This window comes from Zingiber officinale, unplaced genomic scaffold (assembly GCF_018446385.1).
Source record: "Zingiber officinale cultivar Zhangliang unplaced genomic scaffold, Zo_v1.1 ctg252, whole genome shotgun sequence".
Lineage (NCBI taxonomy): Eukaryota > Viridiplantae > Streptophyta > Magnoliopsida > Zingiberales > Zingiberaceae > Zingiber > Zingiber officinale.
Window position 1 is genome coordinate 413,743 of NW_024589923.1, and position 6,947 is coordinate 420,689.

A 6,947-nucleotide genomic window follows, 5' to 3' on the forward strand; every position below is an offset into this window, starting at 1 on the left:
AAATAAGTAACTCAAAACCCTTCAAGTTTCAATCTTTGTCCTAGTCAAGTCGTCATCCAATTTGAGTTCCTAATGTTTCCGGTGATAGACACTTACCTGCCACACACTTGGTTCATATTTCTAAATCAACCCAAGGTCTCAAAGGCATGCTCGATATCAGGAGAACAATAGAAGTCATTTCCCCAGTAACCTAACTCAGTCTCAAATGGGTGACTTTCTAGTTTCCACTTACAACAACTATTTTTCATATCCCTTTTTTTCCCCACTCTTGTTTTTTCATCATGCACCTTTTTAAACACATGAGAGTTTATAGGCACATAAGTTGGGATATTTTGATTTTTCCAAATGAGTTTTTCAAGATTCGAGCCTCATCTAGTAACCAAAATGAAGTTTGAGAAATCACCATGGAAATCAAGTACTAAATAAATAGGATGAATCATGACTATTTCAATGATATCAACTATTCAAGCATCAAGTCAAAGTGTAGCGAAAGTAAGATCCTTAAGGTTAGGCCAAGACTAAAACTTATTTCTAATTGATACTTAGCACAATTCATGCTACTCAAGATATAGAAAAGAAGTACACTAAACATACTATCATCATTTACAATATCATGAATCAAGATAAAGAACGTGCTAGCAATTTGCTTTAAGACAAGAAAACATAAAAATGGAGTTTGATGTTCTCAAGATGTATGCCACAAAAATAAAAACAAAATGCAAGACATAAGCAAAAACAAAAACAAACAAAGCAAATCAAATGCATCCCCCCAGACTTAAACTTTTCATTGTCCTAATAAAACTAAAAACAATGTGGAGGGATTTTAAGAGACGTTACCAAGTGATGAACTCCAAATGGTTGACATTCATGTTTTTAAAGATACTCCTCCATCCAATACTCACATTCCTCCACAACTTAGAATTCTACAACAATAAGATAGATAAGAAAAATTAAGTAGCGGATACATGTTTATTATAAAGAGAGAACTAAAGACATAAAAAAAAATAAGGAAAATGAACTTGGGTTGCCTCCCAAGAAGCGCTTGTTTAAGGCCATTAGCTCGACCACCTCATTAGATTCATCTAAATCTTGCTCTTGGAGGGGTAAGATATTTCAACACCCTCCCACCATGGGCTCTTTTTATGGAGGGAGCTTTCAGTATAGGAGTTGAAAAGTGAAGTATCGCTCTCTCCATCTTTGTCTTCTTTAAAGTTCTTTCGGGTGGTCGAAGACGATTCAGATTGAGCTTCCAATTATTAGCCCAAGTGAAATCTGCACATGCAAAGAAAATACAAATCTCCCACAAACATATTAGATAAGATAGAGCCATAACCATATTAAGATAAGCAGAATAAGAAATAAAAATTGAATCACATCCAACAAAGTCAATGATAGGTACCTCTATAAAATTTTTCAAAAGATCACAAGAAATACTAACCTTACTTTGTTGAGAAATACCTAAAATTTCTAAACATGTAGATATGACTTCCTTTGAATCAAATGATGGTTCTATCTCGCTCAGGTGTTGATGATATCAATGATGGTGATTCTTGAGACTCTGTTATATCTACATGAGTCCCTACACATTGGTCCACAACATGCTCAATCCTTGCTTGCAACTCATACAACATCTAAGGATTGTGTGGACAAAGGAGGTGATTCTTGAGATGCTTCTTCCACAACACAGCTCCCTACACATTGTTCCATATCAACATCATCAACACAAACATCAAAAAACAAACCAACATCGATATCCTCAATAGGAGAATCAACTATAGGAGGATCAATAACTTCATTTGTAGTTTTAAGTTGATCAACCACATCACATTCATCATCTGAAAATTTAATTTCACTATTTCCAATAAAACTTGGAGGTAGATCTAAAAACTCATTATCCACTACATTATCATCACAATCCTCATCTAAAGAGTCTTCATCTTTATACACACTATGAAATCTGCACTCAACCTTATTAGTGTCACAGGATTGTCAAAGTCTTTATTTTAATTGACCCCCACTAACCATTGTGAAAAATGAACCATTAGTGAAGGTCCTGGGAAAGATTGAACTTCCTTTTTCCCAAATTTCCTTTGAGCTTTTGGAGGAGGTCCAACTTGCTTATCTAGTGTTGGTGTGATCAATCGTTGAGGGAAAGGTACTTGTGGCCTTTGGAAACTTCCTGGAGAAATGGAACTGAGTTCTTGTGATCTTCTATTATTCTTCTCCTCAATTTTAAACATGTCTCTTTAGAAGTTCTTCATCATTTTTCAATTCTCAACCCAACATCATCACACTTTTCACTAGATCTTGTCTGTGAAGGGAGGGGGAATCTTCTTTAAACCATTTTGAAACTATACTTTCAATCTTTGCCCCTAAATGTTTGAACTCCCCGTTCTGTGACTTGTGATTTTCAAGACTCATAGATGGGCGAGTTACAATTTGTTTGATAGGCTTAGCATTTATGGCTTACACTTCTTGAATGTTTGAAGGAGATTTCATCCTACTTATGCTCGAACATTCATAGAGGTTCAATGTCACTTGATCAATTAATGTATATGCTTCATCTACACTTTTATCCATAAAAGAACCTCCAATTGATGAATCCAATATACTTTTGTCTGAAAAAAATTCCCCATTGAATATGTATAGAATCAACCATTTTTCAAAACCTGATGAGGGCACTGTCTTTGAAGACTCTTGAATCTATCTCATGCTTCAAATAATGATTCTCCATATGCTTGAGCAAAATTTGTTATGCAATTCCTCATATACACTGTTCTGCTTGGAGGAAAAAAATGATTCAGAAATTTCTTCTCCAATTGTTCCCAACTTGTGATACTTTGAGAACGGAGAAAATATAACCAAGTCCTTGCTTTATCCTTGATACTAAAAGGAAATGTCATCAATCGAACTGCATCTGCTAACACTCCTTCACATTTCACCATATCACAAATCTCTAAAAATGTTTCAAGATGCAGATAAGGACTTTCTGATACTTCTCCTCCAAATTTGTGACCTTGTATCATAAAAATTAACTCTGGGTCTAGTTGAAAACTGTCTACTTCAATTTAAGGTTGCACAATGGGAGATAAAAATCTTACAAAAAAAGGGTATAGAAAAATATCTCATGGGCCTGCTTGACATGTTAGTGCTCATGGATATTCAAGAAAACATTATAAAATGAAGAATCAAAGACAAGAAATAAAATGCAATATGAAAAGCAAGAAAGAAAATGCAAAATTTAAATTGCAAGAAAGAAAGTGCATAATGAAAACAAGAAAGAAAAGACAAAAGGGAAAAGAAATATGTCTAGAATAATTCATATACAAATCAACAAATGTGTTTATAAGTTCTTGTTATTCTTGATGCTTTTACGAAGTTTGATCTTCTCATACACAACAACCATATTGCAAGATATGTTTACAAAAGAAAAGTAGAGAGAAAAGTAAAAGTTAGATCGAAAGAAAAATAGAGAAAAGATAGACTAGGATGCTAGAAATCAAGATTGCAAAGTTGGAATTAGAATTGCAACAAAATGAATTGTCAATAAATAGAAAGATATGCAAAAATTATGAAAATAGAATTCTAAAGATTAGTTACAAATATGCTAATGTAAAGAAAAGTTATGTTATGTTTAGTCTAACTCAATTGATAATCTCTAATGTTATAGCGCAGTCCCCGGCAACGGCGCCAAAAACTTGTTGACGTTCCGCAAGTGTACAGAAATGTCGTAGGTAATAATAAAAGATGTCATATCCACAGGGACTAGAATAGCCACTAAAGATGTCTCAACGCGAGTTAGCTAAACAACTAATCAATTGATTCACAAAGGCAAAGTGTAACTATGAAAAGTAAAACATAGGAACAAAAGAATAAGAAACAAGAATAAGAACAATGATAAAGGGATGTTCTAGGAGCTTTGGTTTCTTTGTAAGGATATTCAATGTAAATGATCTACCAAATCTTATTCCTCAATTGTCCGTCATTAATAGAAGGTTGTCGGTTCTCTCTTGTAATAGACAACCGGCCTAGGACTGAAATATATCTAAATGTGATCAATTAGGAATGAACCCTATGTTGTCCTTACACGGGCTTGCCTGTCACGTGCGTATCTCGGATAATCACCATAAGAATTCATCACTTCTCAACCTCATTAAGATATAAAGATTAATGCATACAATCTATCCTACCCTCTTGAATAACCTAATTTTCCCTTCAAGATTACCCCTCAAATGCCCTTACAAAGGCTTATCTGTCACGAACGTCCCTCAGAAAATCGAATGAGAAACAATCTCTACAAGATCCACAAGATATTCAAACATTCAACCAAGCATGGTAATTAGGTCCAAAGACAACAATCCACACAAGATCAAATGGATACAAACAGGGCAAATTCATAGAAATAGGAATTTGTCAAATCCACAAGAGTTTTACATCAAATCTCCATTACAAATACTCCCTCCATACTAGAACAAGAGATATACTCCATAAAATGAGGTACGAAATCCGAAAAGAAGAAGATTACAAACATTCTTGATCCCAAATCCAAGAAAAGAGGGAAAGAAAGCTTATCTACGATGAAGAACGTCTTCAGATCCAATCCTCAATTCCCGGAGTCAATGCCTTGAAGATCTCCCCTTGAATCGCCGCAAAATCCCTCCAAGATGGAGAAGAATCGCCCAAATCTTGCTCTCTCCCCAAAGGGGAGAAGATCCCCTTTCAAATGAGGAAGAAACCCTTATATATGGCAAGGGTTTGGGTGCGACACGGCCCTGTGACACAGCCGTGTGAGGCTCACACGGCCTGCACTACTCCCATCTCTGCTAGGGTGACACGGTTGTGTGAAGCTCACACGGCCTTGGCATGCTCACCACTGCCCCCTTGCACGGCCGTGTAGATCTACATGACCTGCACCGCCTCCGGTTCTGGTACTCCTAGACAGCCGTGTCTGGGACACGGCCATGTCTTGGTTAGGATGGCTTGCATGGGCGTGTGTGGGCACGACCATCTTCTCTTTCTCCTCAGGTTACTCGGCCGTGTGGGTCACACGGCCATGTCATTCTCCTTCTAAAACCTTGGCAGTCATGTAGCTCACATGGCCGTGTGGAGTACACACCCCCTTGCAAGGCCCTTGCACACCCCTTGTCTTGGCCCTTGCACACCCCTTGTCATGGACCTTGTCATAGCTCTAAATGGCAATGTTTCTTTTCAGCGTCTTTTACACCATCAGGATGGGATTTTCTCTAGTTGACGTCTTCATCAAAGTTGTAGATCTTGAGGTTATCTACAAATCGGTATAAAGAACAGCCGAGAACTCCAACCGAGCACAAAGTTATGACCATTTTACTTTTGATCTACAGTGTTAGAAATCTCACACGCCCTGCACACGGTCGTGTGATGTTCACACGGCCTCAACACGCCCCCCCACACGGCCTTGACATGGCTGTGTGGGTGCCTCACAGCCAGAACATGAATAAAACTTAGTTTTGCATGCCCGTGTCACTCTGGAAGCTCTCGACTTCATTTAAACTCTATTTTTGCTCCAAATCATGTCCTACCAATCAAAACAAGCCAAGAGTAGATCTCCGAACAAAATATAATGGAAGTATGACATTATAATAAAATAGGGTGCAATAAACATAGATTATGTGCATGAAGTACAAGTAGATGTGCATCAAAGTATGTTTAAAAGTGTATATAATCTACGCACATCACACCCCCAGACTTAAACGTTTGCTTGTCCTCAAGCAAAATGCCGCAATCACGATTCATGTATTCAACAATGCATCATAATCCTTAATGCACTCTCCTAACTCTATCCACAAGTTTCATTAATGAGCATGATCATAGAAATAAACCTAGTATGCCTTAGGCATAAGTCTCTTGTGCACGGTGCAAATAAGTAACTCAAAACCCTTCAAGTTTCAATCTTTGTCCTAGTCAAGTCGTCATCCAATTTGAGTTCCTAATGTTTCCGGTGATAGACACTTACCTGCCATACACTTGGTTCATATTTCTAAATCAACCCAAGGTCTCAAAGGCGTGCTTAACCTAACTCGGTCTCAAAGGGGTGACTTTCTAGTTTCCACTCACGACAACTATTTTTTATATCCCTTTTTTCACAATCCATTTTTTTCTCTTTTTTTTTTCATCATGCACCTTTTTAAACACATGAGAGTTTATAGCCACATAATTTGGGAAATTTTGATATTTCCAAATAAGTTTTTCAAGATTCGAGCCTCATCTAGTAACCAAAATGAAGTTTGAGAAATCACCATGGAAACCCAGTACTAAACAAATAGGTTGAATCATGACTATTTCAATGATATCAACTATTCAAGCATCAAGTCAAAGTGTGTTGGATCGAGAAGCGCTAGGGGGGGGGGGGGTGAATAGCGCTCGTGGCTATTTCGTTCGATTAAAACGTATAGAGTAAAACGTAGCGGAAATTAAACACAAACACATGCTAACACAAGTTGGTTACTTGGTTCAGAGCCTGTGGCGACTCCTACTCCAAGGACTCCTACTCCAAGACTTGTGATCGTTGATCGCTTCCGGTGGGCAACAACTATATTTCTTTAAGCTAAGTACAGAAAAAACTGTAAATAAATTTTATACTGACAAATAAAATACTAAATCTAAGGCTCCGGGTCGTCGGCGTCGAGTTGTAGCTTTGTCAGACTATCTCGTTAGCAGTTGGATACAGAAAGATTGCTTGGAGGAAGATATCTTGAGCTGCTGGTCGAGATGTCCTTTTATACACTGCTAAAGGTGCCTTAAAGCCCATCCGAGGCGCCTCCAACCCGCCGAGTCAGCCGAGTGGATCAGCACTGATCCGGTCGCACCTCATCCACTTGAAGGCGCCTTCAAGCCACTCCAAGGCACCTCCAAGCTCTGGTTCAAGGCGCCTTCAGACTCATCGAAGGCGCCTCCAGCTTTGCTGCTCT

The 6,947-nt window shown here is 38.0% G+C and overlaps 1 non-coding gene across 1 annotated transcript; it reads left to right on the plus strand.

The window, feature by feature from the left end:
• The first annotated feature begins 2,664 nt into the window (after positions 1–2,664).
• On the plus strand, positions 2,665–2,768 carry LOC122037324. The gene has a single exon (XR_006127622.1). It is a non-coding gene; the product is annotated as a small nucleolar RNA R71 (small nucleolar RNA).
• The last annotated feature ends 4,179 nt before the right edge of the window (positions 2,769–6,947 follow it).